The 12,064-nt window shown below is 58.5% G+C and overlaps 1 long non-coding RNA gene across 2 annotated transcripts; it reads left to right on the forward strand.

Annotated features, from left to right (window-relative positions):
• Positions 1–1,664: 1,664 nt before the first annotated feature.
• LOC140406538 (uncharacterized) lies at positions 1,665–5,439 on the forward strand. 2 transcript variants are annotated; one of them, XR_011939194.1, is made up of 2 exons: positions 1,665–2,093; positions 4,018–5,439. It is a non-coding gene; the product is annotated as an uncharacterized lncRNA (long non-coding RNA). The 2 variants fall into 2 exon arrangements; XR_011939195.1 differs by having other exon boundaries at positions 1,665–2,089.
• The last annotated feature ends 6,625 nt before the right edge of the window (positions 5,440–12,064 follow it).

Consider the following 12,064-nt stretch of genomic DNA (forward strand, 5'->3'; position numbering starts at 1 on the left):
GAGAATGTGGGATTCGCTCCAAAGGGGAGTGGGGAGAATGTGGGACTCGCTCTCACGGGGAGTGGGGAGAATGTGGGACTCGCTCCCACGGGGAGTGGGGAGAATGTGGGACTCGCTCCCAGTGGGGGTGGGGGAGAATGTGGGACTCGCTCCAACGGGGAGTGGGGAGAATGTGGGACTCGCTCCCACGGGGAGTGGGGAGAATGTGGGACTCGCTCCCTCGGGGAGTGGGGAGAATGTGGGACTCGCTCCCACGGGGAGTGGGGAGAATGTGGGACTCGCTCCCACGGGGAGTGGGGAGAATGTGGAACTCGCTTCCAAGGGGAATGGGGGGAATGTGGGATTCGCTCCAAAGGGGGAGTGGGGAGAATGTGGGACTCGCTCCCACGGGGAGTGGGGAGAGTGTGGGACTCGCTCCCACGGGGAGTGGGGGGAATGTGTGACTCGCTCCCACGGGGAGTGGGGGGGAATGTGGGACTCGCTCCCACGGGGAGTGGGGGGAATGTGGGACTCGCTCCCACGGGGAGTGGGGGGAATGTGGGACTCGCTCCCGCGGGGAGTGGGGGGAATGTGGGACTCGCTCCCGCGGGGAGTGGGGGGAATGTGGGACTCGCTCCCACGGGGAGTGGGGAGAATGAGGGACTCGCTCCCACGGGGAGTGGGGAGAATGTGGGACTCGCTCCCACGGGGAGTGGGGAGAATGTGGGACACGCTCCCACGGGGAGTGTGGAGAATGTGGGACTCGCTCCCACGGGGAGTGGGGAGAATGTGGGACTCGCTACCACGGGGAGTGGGGAGAATGTGGGACTCGCTCCCACGGGGAGTGGGGGGAATGTGGGACTCGCTCCCACGGGGAGTGGGGGGAATGTGGGACTCGCTCCCACGGGGAGTGGGGAGAATGTGGGACTCGCTCCCACGGGGAGTGGGGAGAATGTGGGACTCGCCCCCACGGGGAGTGGGGGAGAATGTGGGACTCGCCCCCGCGGGGAGTGGGGGGAATGTGGGACTCGCTCCCACGGGGAGTGGGGGAGAATGTGGGACTCGCTCCCGCGGGGAGTGGGGGGAATGTGTGACTCGCTCCCACGGGGAGTGGGGGAGAATGTGGGACTCGCCCCCGCGGGGAGTGGGGGGAATGTGGGACTCGCCCCCGCGGGGAGTGGGGGGAATGTGGGACTCGCCCCCGCGGGGAGTGGGGAGAATGTGGGACTCGCTCCCACGGGGAGTGGGGAGAATGTGGGACTCGCTCCCACGGGGAGTGGGGGGGAATGTGGGACTCGCTCCCACGGGGAGTGGGGGAGAATGTGGGACTCGCCCCCGCGGGGAGTGGGGGGAATGTGGGACTCGCTCCCACGGGGAGTGGGGGAGAATGTGGGACTCGCTCCCGCGGGGAGTGGGGGGAATGTGTGACTCGCTCCCACGGGGAGTGGGGGAGAATGTGGGACTCGCCCCCGCGGGGAGTGGGGGAAAGTGGGACTCGCTCCCGCGGGGAGTGGGGGGAATGTGGGACTCGCCCCCGCGGGGAGTGGGGGGAATGTGGGACTCGCTCCCGCGGGGAGTGGGGGAGAATGTGGGACTCGCCCCCGCGGGGAGTGGGGGGAATGTGGGACTCACTCCCGCGGGGAGTGGGGAGAATGTGGGACTCGCTCCCGCGGGGAGTGGGGGAGAATGTGGGACTCGCCCCCGCGGGGAGTGGGGGGAATGTGGGACTCGCCCCCGCGGGGAGTGGGGGGAATGTGGGACTCGCTCCCGCGGGCCATACTCCAGTGAATGCGGGTGGCATGGCCGGGCGGTGAGGGTCGGTGGCTTGGTTGTTGTGGTAAATGCTTCAGTTGCAATGTCGACTTGTGTCACACACCGAGAGCTAGCCGGGACCGTGAAGGTGACGATATCCTTTGTGTTTCCATCACAGACATGATGCCCCACCCAATGGGGATGATGCCTCCTCCACCCCCACCTCCAGCTAGCCAGCCTCCTCCCCCACCCACTGGTCCCATTCCACCCTGGCAGCAGCAGCAAGCCCAGCAGCAGGCCCCACCACCACCACCCAACAGCAGTATGGCCTCCAGTGCACCCTTACCCTGGCAACAGAGTGAGTAAGGATGCATTTCTAAACTTTGTTTGTTGTTTTTTTTTGGAAAGCTTTCAGTAAATGCTTGTTACTGGGCAGTGACCCGTCCTTCAGCAAAATATATATTCGGTGCTTCTCAGTCTGTCTCTCTCTTTCTTTGTCTCTCACTGTCCCACTCCCTCCGTCATGCTGTCTCCGTCCTCGACCTCCCCCCCTCCCTCGCGCGCGCTGCGCGCGCCCTCTCCCTCGCGCCCTCTCCCTCGCGCGCTCGCCCTCTCCCTCGCGCGCTCGCCCCTTCTCCCTCGCGCGCGCGCGCCCCTTCTCCCTCGCGCGCAGCGCGCCCCTTCTCCCTCGCGCGCGCGCGCCCCTTCTCCCTCGCGCGCGCGCGCCCCTTCTCCCTCGCGCGCGCGCCCCTTCTCCCTCGCGCGCGCGCCCCTTCTCCCTCGCGCGCGCGCCCCTTCTCCCTCGCGCGCGCGCCCCTTCTCCCTCGCGCGCGCGCCCCTTCTCCCTCGCGCGCGCGCGCGCCCCTTCTCCCTCGCGCGCGCGCGCCCCCTTCTCCCTCGCGCGCGCGCGCCCCTTCTCCCTCGCGCGCAGGCGCGCCCCTTCTCCCTCGCGCCAGCGCGCGCCCCTTCTCCCTCGCGCGCCCCTTCTCCCTCGCGCGCGCGCGCCCCTTCTCCCTCGCGCGCGCGCGCCCCTTCTCCCTCGCGCGCGCGCGCCCCTTCTCCCTCGCGCGCGCGCCCCTTCTCCCTCGCGCGCGCGCCCCTTCTCCCTCGCGCGCGCGCCCCTTCTCCCTCGCGCGCGCGCCCCTTCTCCCTCGCGCGCGCGCCCCTTCTCCCTCGCGCGCTCGCCCCCTTCTCCCTCGCGCGCGCGCGCGCGCCCCTTCTCCCTCGCGCGCGCGCGCGCCCCTTCTCCCTCGCGCGCAGCGCGCGCGCGCCCCTTCTCCCTCGCGCGCGCGCGCCCCTTCTCCCTCGCGCGCTCGCGCGCGCCCCTTCTCCCTCGCGCGCGCCCCCTTCTCCCTCGCGCGCGCGCGCGCGCCCCTTCTCCCTCGCGCGCGCGCGCGCCCCTTCTCCCTCGCGCGCGCGCGCGCGCCCCTTCTCCCTCGCGCGCAGGCGCGCGCCCCTTCTCCCTCGCGCGCGCGCGCGCCCCTTCTCGCGCGCGCGCGCGCGCCCCTTCTCCCTCGCGCGCGCGCCCCTTCTCCCTCGCGCGCGCGCCCCTTCTCCCTCGCGCGCGCGCCCCCTTCTCCCTCGCGCGCGCGCCCCTTCTCCCTCGCGCGCGCGCCCCTTCTCCCTCGCGCGCGCCCCTTCTCCCTCGCGCGCGCGCGCGCCCCTTCTCCCTCGCGCGCGCGCGCGCCCCTTCTCCCTCTCCCTCGCGCGCGCGCGCGCCCCTTCTCCCTCGCGCGCGCGCGCGCCCCTTCTCCCTCGCGCGCGCGCCCCTTCTCCCTCGCGCGCGCGCGCCCCTTCTCCCTCGCGCGCGCGCGCCCCTTCTCCCTCGCGCGCGCGCGCGCCCCTTCTCCCTCGCGCACGCGCGCGCCCCTTCTCCCTCGCGCGCGCGCGCGGCCCCTTCTCCCTCGCGCGCGCGCGCGCCCTCGGCCTCTTTCCCCCCCCCCCCTCTCTTGGCGCCTCCTTCCCCTCCTCTCTCGGCCTCGCCCTTGGTGTCTTCCGCCCTTTGCACTTATTGAGCTGAACTGACTGACTTAACGATTGATTCGACATCTCCCCTATCAAGTGCCTCCGTTTTGCACAGCACCAACCAGGGGCCTCTTGGGCCTAACGGGCAGCTTTGCTGAGCAGGTATTATTTGGCTGGTTTAGCAAACTGCCGGTAACAGAAGGGGGTCTGACTGCCTGAGTAACTAGCCTGTCCTGGAGCTGAATTCCCAGTTTGTGCTTTGCGCTCACTTTCCAAGTGACTGCCTCTGTGCCTCTCTCTCTCGTTTGTTTCCCCTTTCAGATACCAGCACCACGACGACTACTACAGTGAGCGTCCCTCCATGGCAGCAGCAGCAGCAGCAGCAGCAGCAGCCCCCCCAAGTGCAGCCCACGCCCGCCTCCAGCGTGGCCCCTCCCCCGCCAATGCCTGCCGCCCCTTCTATGGTTCCCCCTCCCCCTGGGGTCCAGCCTCCCCTCCCTCCAGGGGCGCCGCCCCCCGCCGCCCCCTCCCCCCACCCGGCACGGCCGCCTGATGTACGCCCCTCCCCCTCCGCCCCCCATGGACCCGTCCAACTTTGTAATGATGGGATGGGCGTGCCCGTGATGCCGCCCTTTGGAATGCCCCCGGCCCCTCCCCCTCCACCTCCCCAGACCTAAAGGACCCCTACTTCAGCTACCCGTACCCTCGAACCATGTTCAGATAGAGAAAGGAATTCACTCTAGAGGGAGCCAGGGTCACGGTGTCGCAATTGGCGCCTGAGCTCCCCGGGGCACACTCATGCTTTTTTATTTAAAAGGTTTTAGAATTAAAAAGACCAACACGGACATATAAAATACACGAGTGAGCAGCCTTTGTACCTCGTTGAGATGGAACCGACCCAAGCCTATCGATGAAGGTGATGGTGGCGGTGAGAATGTCAGGCCTGAGAGCAGTATTAAAACCACCAGCCTTCTCTCCCTCTCTTTTGTAAATGTAACATTCTCTCTGCATCTGAAGCTTCGACCTGCACCTTTTTTGGGGGGGGGGGTTTGGTTTGTTTTATTATTTTAAAAAAGTTGTATCTTTTATTTTAGCCACGGCCAGTTTGAAAACCTGCTTGTTCGCGACCGTGCGGGGCAGACTATTTAAGGCTTCTTTGCGCGCGGGAGGGGTCGTGGTGGAATGGTTGCCTCCGGGAGCTCTCACACATGCTTTCACCCCCCCCCCCCCCCCCCCCCCCCCCCCCAAAACCTGCCCCCGCACTCCGCCCCAACGCCCGTCTTTGCGAGATTTAAGAGAACCTTCTCTGCAGCTGCACTTGCGATCCTGTGCTTGCTTCCTCCCGGTGAGGCTGTCGCGTCCTGCGATCGACCACCATTCAGCGGCGCCGACGCCCGGGAGGGTTCGGAATTACTGCCGTCTGGACAAAGCTGAAGTGACCGACTCCCCCCCCGCCCACCTTGCCCAGACCGAGTGGTGGTCGGGTTGGCGGGCGTCACAATAGGAGAAAGACGGGCGAGAGATCGAAAGCAATTTGTGTCGACGGTATCTCCTGCGCCTCTTGTGATCCTGCAGTCAACCTCGGAAATAATTCTGCAATGACCTCCCCGATCTTTATAAAACGATCATCTCTTGTGTTTTGTCGGTAATTCATTCTGTCATCAGTGCTGTGTCTCGTTTTAACCGGTGCGTTAACCTTTTTCTTCTGTGAACCCAAGTAAACCATTTTTTCTCTCGTCTTTCTCCCACTGGCTGAGCCGCGTTTTGTTTTCACTCGCCATCCCCCTCGGGCCGAGCATGTGGGGGGGGGGGGGTATTGAGCACTGCCAGATCCTGAGCCAGAGAGTTGGCGGAGTAGAAGTGCAGCAGCAGCTCCACACGGCGCTGCACGCCCGGGCTCGGCTTCCTGTCCCTTTAAACCAACAGGCGGCTCATTTCCTCTGCAGGACGCTCGTGCAGGAGCCAGACAGAAAAACTATTATTATTATTATTTTTTTTAATTTGGAGCTCGAGGTTAGAAGCCCTGGGAAGTTCCACAGTTTTGTTTCCTCGTGCTCGCTCTCTCTGTGGTGTAAAATGTTTGTGCGGGGGGGGGTGGGTGGGACAAGATTCGCAAAATAAACTCCTACGTTTTCTTAACTTCCTTGTCACGTTTCTCTGTTTTTTTGGAACCTACTGCAGGGGGTGTTTGTTTTGGACCCGACTGCAGGGGGCGTAAGTCATTGTAGGTGTGGCGAGGCAGGCGGAGAGCACGGTTGATAAAGTCTACAGTTACGGGCGTCTGGTCAGCTCTCGACAGTGGCAAAGGTTCTGGACCAGAGCCGCAACCGTTTGTGAAGTTTTACGGCCGTGGGAGGGGTAGCGGCGCAGTGGTTAGCGCTGCCGCCTCGCGCCGCCGAGGAACCGGGTTCGGTCCCGGGTCACTGTCCTTGTGGAGCTTGCACATTCTCCCCTTGCCTGCGTGGGTCTCACCCTCCACAAAAGGGCTTGGTTATTTTATAAACAAATTTTATTGCAATATTTAAACTTCATCCCGAACAATAACAGATTACATGTGGTTTCCCAACCGTAACACACCAGTTCCCACTAAACAGCACTTTAAATGAACATGCAGCTCGTATTCCACTTACACAGGCAGGCAATGACACTACTTACGAAGCAGTTTTTCTTCCGTCAGGGAAGAACCCCTTTTCCAACCCCTGCCTCTACAACTTTCATGACCTCGCTTGGGCGTTTTCCAAAGCTTTGTACCTGTTTAAAATGGGATTCCTTCCCTCTCATTCTCCCCATCTCTCTCTAAGCTCGACCCAGACCCTCAAACAGATTCTCCACTGGGGTATCCAGCATTGAGCCCACCATCATTACCTCGGCTCTTTGACAGCCCACTCCCGTTTATACAAAAAAAAAACAGAGCCATGATATTGATATGCAACTAACCTCCCATCGACGGGCAAAGAGGTAATCAGACTCTGTTATGGGCAAATAGCTGGTCAGACAGGAATGACCCGAAGGACAATAGATCTCGAGTGACTCGCCCTTGCTGAACAGGGCCATCCTGTGCATTCTCACTCCTATCTGGAAAAGGAAGAATGTGTAGGGTTATGGGGAGACTAATTTACTCAAGAGCTAGTGCAGAAATAAGGGGATCAATGATGTTCAAAAATGATTGAATGTTCCTGCTTGTATAGCCTGCACGATAGGCACCCCTACCAAAATATTCACTCCCTCCACCCCTGGCGCACTGGCAGCCGTGTACACCATCTACAAGATGCACTGCAGTAACTCACCAAGGCTCCTTCGACACCACCTTCCAAACCCACGACCTCCACCATCGAGAAGGACAAGAGCAGCAGATACCTGGGAACCCCCCCCCCCCACCACCTGGAGGTTCCCCTCCAAGTCACCCACCACCCCGACTGGGAAATATATCGGCCGTCCCTTCACTGTCAAAAATCCTGGAACTCGCTCCCCAACAGCACAGTGGGTGTACCTACACCACATGGGACTGCAGCGGTTCGAGAAGGCAGCTCGCCCACCACCTTCTGAAGGGGCAATTAAGGATGCACAATAAATCTGTCTTAAAATTGGTGTTTGTGCATTTTGTGATTGTTACAACCAGGGTGGGAGGGGTTTGAACCCCCCCCCCCCCCCCACACACACACACACACACTCCATAGGTCGCACCCTGCTGGTTACAAAGGTTTTGATTAACCCGCTGTTACGATTTTACTTTCCGTTACCCAGGATAAAAGAGACTTCTAACCAGGCATGTTTCGCTCAACAAGAAACTAATGAAACCACCAGTCTGGTCAAACAGAAGGGCAAACCTTATTTAAGTGCGTTATGAGAGATGAAACTGTGCCAAACACACGCGAGCTACCCTAAGCCATACCCGCACGCGCGCACACCTACGTAAGTTTGCATAAATGATTGGACTACGGGGGTTGAGTTACGAGGAGCGGTTACTCAAATCAGACTTGTTTTCAATCGAATTTAGACGGCAATGGGGTGATCTGATCGAGGTATTCAAGATAATTTGTCACAAATAGGCTTACATTAACACGGCAATGAAGTTACTGTGGAAAGCCCCAGGTCGCCACATCCCGGCGCCTGTTCGGGTACACAGGATAGTGACAGGGTAGATGAAGATAAACTATTCCCACTGGTTGGCGATTCTAAAACTGAAGGGGCAGAGTCTGGACATCAGGGCCAAACCGTTCAGGAGAGATGTTGGGAAGAACTTCACTCAAAGGGTTGGAAAGGTTAGGAATTCTCTCCCACAAACAGCAGTTAATAATCTTTATTAATGTCACAAGTAGGCTTACGTTAACGCTGCAGTGAAGTTACTGTGAAAACCCCCTCGTCGCCACACTCCGGCGCCTGTTCGGGTACACGGAGGGAGAATTCAGAATGTCCGATTCACCCAACAAGCACGTCTTTCGGGACTTGTGGGAGGAAACCGGAGCACCCGGAGGAAACCCACGCAGACACGGGGAGAACGTGCAGACTCCGCACAGACAGTGACCCAAGCCGGGGATCGAACCCGGGACCCTGGAGCTGCGAAGCAACAGTGCTGACCACTGTGCTAAGTTTTTTTTTTTTATAAATGTTTTATTGAAAATTTTTTCCCAAACAACAATTTTTCCCCTCTTACAAAGCAAACGCAACAATAACAATACAGAAATTTTAAACAATACACAAGTAACAAAACCCCTTTATCTTTGACCTAAACTAAACCCCCCCCCCCCCCCCCCTCCCCCTGGGTTGCTGCTGCTGGTCATTTGTCTTCCCTCTAACGTTCCCCTAGGTAGTCGAGAAATGGCTGCCACCGCCTGGTGAACCCTTGAGCCGATCCTCTCAGCGCAAACTTTATCTGCTTCAGTTTAATGAACCCCGCCATATCATTTACCCAGGCCTCCAGTCCGGGGGGTTCGCCTCCTTCCACATGAGTAGGATCCTGCGCCGGGCTACTAGGGACGCAAAGGCCACAACGTCGGCCTCTTTCGCCTCCTGCACTCCCGGCTCTTCCGCAACTCCAAATAGAGCTAACCCCCAGCCTGGTTTGACCCGGGCCTTCACCACCCGCGAAATCACTCCCTTCCAATACCCTTCCAGTGCCGGGCACGCCCAAAACATATGTGCGTGGTTTGCCGGGCTCCCGCCACACCTCCCACATTTGTCCTCCACTCCAAAGAACCTGCTCAATCTTGCTCCCGTTATGTGTGCTCTATGTAGCACCTTAAATTGAATCAGGCTAAGCCTGGCGCATGAGGAAGAGGAATTTACCCTGCTTAGGGCATCAGCCCACATACCCTCCTCTATCTCCTCCCCTAGTTCTTCTTCCCACTTTCCTTTTAGTTCGCCCACCAACTCCTCCCCCTCTTCCCTCATCTCTCGGTAAATCTCTGACACCTTGCCCTCTCCGACCCACACCCCTGAAAGCACCCTGTCCTGTATCCCCTGTGTCGGGAGCAACGGAAATTCCCTCACCTGTTGTCTAGTAAATGCCCTCACCTGCATATATCTCAAGAAATTTCCCCGGGGCAACTTATACTTTTCCTCCAATGCTCCCAAGCTCGCAAAAGTCCCATCTATAAATAAATCTCCCACCCTCCTAATTCCCAACTGGAACCAGCTCTGAAATCCTCCATCCATTCTTCCTGGGGCGAACCTATGGTTGTTCCTGATTGGGGACCCCACCAGGGCTCCCCGCACCCCTCTCTGTCGCCTCCACTGTCCCCAGATATTCAATGTTGCCGCCACCACCGGGTTCGTGGTAAACTTTTTAGGTGAGATCGGTAGCGGCGCCGTCACCAGCGCCTCTAAACTCGTCCCTTTACAGGACTTTCTCTCCAGTCTTTCCCACGCCGCTCCCTCACCCTCACCCTCCATCATCCATTTACGTATCATTGCCACATTGGCGGCCCAATAGTAATCACCCAAGTTCGGTAGTGCCAATCCTCCTCGGTCCCTACTACGCTGAAGGAACCCCCTCCTTACTCTCGGAACTTTCCCTGCCCACACGAAGCTCGTGATGCTCCTGTCTATTTTATTAAAAAAGGTCTTAGTGATTAGTATAGGGAGACATTGAAATACAAACAAGAACCTCGGGAGGACCATCATCTTAATTGCTTGCACCCTGCCCGCCAGCGATAGAGGCTGTATGTCCCACCTCTTGAAGTCCTCCTCCATTTGTTCTACCAACCGTGTCAGATTAAGTCTGTGCAAGGTTCCCCAGCTCCTAGCGATCTGAATCCCCAGGTATCGGAAGTTTCTTTCCACTTTCCTTAGAGGCAAGCCTTCTATCTCTCTACTCTGGTCCCCTGGATGTATCACAAATAATTCACTCTTCCCCATGTTTAGCCTATACCCCGAGAAATCCCCGAACCCTCTCAAAATTCGCATAACCTCTATCATTCCCCCCGCTGGGTCCGACACGTATAACAATAGGTCATCCGCATATAACGAGACTCGGTGTTCTTCTCCCCCTCTAATCACCCCTCTCCATTTCCTGGAGTCTCTCAACGCCATGGCCAGAGGTTCAATTGCCAACGCGAACAACAATGGAGACAGCGGGCATCCCTGTCTTGTTCCCCTATATAGTCGGAAATACTCCGATCTATGTCGACCTGTAACTACGCTTGCCGTTGGTGCCCCATAAAGAAGTCTAACCCAGCTAATAAACCCGTTCCCAAACCCAAACCTCCTTAACACTTCCCATAAATACTCCCACTCCACCCTATCAAATGCCTTCTCTGCGTCCATTGCCGCCACTATCTCTGCCTCCCCCTCCACTGGGGGCATCATTATCACCCCTAATAGTCGTCGCACGTTAACATTCAGTTGTCTCCCTTTTACGAACCCTGTCTGGTCTTTGTGCACCACCCCCGGGACACAGTCCTCTATCCTCGATGCCAGTACCTTTGCCAACAATTTGGCGTCCACGTTCAACAATGAAATGGGTCTATAGGACCCGCACTGCAACGGATCTTTATCCCTCTTCAAAATTAACGATATCGTCGCCTCCGACATCGTCGGGGGTAGAGTCCCCCCTTTCCTGGCCTCATTGAACGTCCTCACCATCAACGGGGCCAACAAGTCCACATATTTTCTGTAATACTCCATCGGGAACCCGTCTGGTCCTGGGGCCTTCCCTGCTTGCATGCTTCCCAGTCCCTTAATAACCTCGTCCACCCCAATCGGTGCCCCCCAGGCCTACCACCCCCCGCTCCTCCACTTTCGGGAACCTCAATTGGTCCAGGAACTGCCGCATCCCCTCCTCTCCCTCTGGGGGTTGAGACCTATACAGTTCCTCATAGAAGGTCTTGAACACCTCATTTATCTTTCCTGCCCTTCGCACCGTGTCTCCCCTTTCGTCTCTAATTCCTCCTATCTCCCTCGCTGCTGCCCTCTTTCGCAATTGATGAGCCAACAGGCGACTCGCCTTTTCCCCGTATTCATACCTCCTCCCCTGTGCCTTCCTCCACAGTACCTCCGCCTTTCTGGTGGTCAGAAGGTCAAATTCCGTCTGGAGTCGTCTCCTCTCCCTGTACAATTCCTCCTCCGGGGTCTCTGCAAATTCCCTATCCACCCTTAAAATCTCCCCAGTAACCTTTCCCTTTCCTTGGCCTCTGTTTTCCTTTCGTGGGCCCCAATGGAGATCAGCTCTCCTCTGACCACCGCTTTTAGTGCTTCCCATACCACTCCCACAGGGACCTCGCCGTCGTCATTGACCTCCAGATATCTCTCAATACACCCCCGCACTCTTGCACACACTCCCTCATCCGCCATCAGTCCCACATCTAATCGCCAGAGTGTTCTCTGCTCCCTTTCCTCTCCTAATTCCAGGTCCACCCAATGTGGGGCATGATCCGAAACCGCTATGGCTGAATACTCAGCTTCTTCCACCCTAGAGATCAACGACCTTCCCAAAACAAAAAAATCTATCCGGGAGTACACTTTATGGACATGGGAGAAGAAGGAAAACTCCCTAGCCCTAGGTCTAAGAAATCGCCATGGATCCACTCCCCCCATTTGGTCCATAAACCCCTTAAGTACCTTGGCCGCTGCCGGCCTTCTTCCGGTCCTTGAGCTGGATCTATCTAGCCCCGGGTCCAGCACCGTATTAAAGTCCCCTCCTAAAATCAAGTTTCCTACCTTCAGGTCCGGTATACGCCCCAGCATCCGTCTCATAAATCCCGCATCGTCCCAGTTTGGGGCATACACGTTAACCAACACGACCTCCATTCCCTCCAGCCTGCCACTCACCGTTACATATCTACCTCCGCTATCTGCTACGATGTTCTTTGCTTCAAATACGACCTGTTTCCCCACCAAAATGGCCACCCCTCTATTCTTTGCGTCCAGT

This window comes from Scyliorhinus torazame, unplaced genomic scaffold (genome assembly GCF_047496885.1).
Source record: "Scyliorhinus torazame isolate Kashiwa2021f unplaced genomic scaffold, sScyTor2.1 scaffold_594, whole genome shotgun sequence".
NCBI classification, from domain to species: Eukaryota; Metazoa; Chordata; class Chondrichthyes; order Carcharhiniformes; family Scyliorhinidae; genus Scyliorhinus; species Scyliorhinus torazame.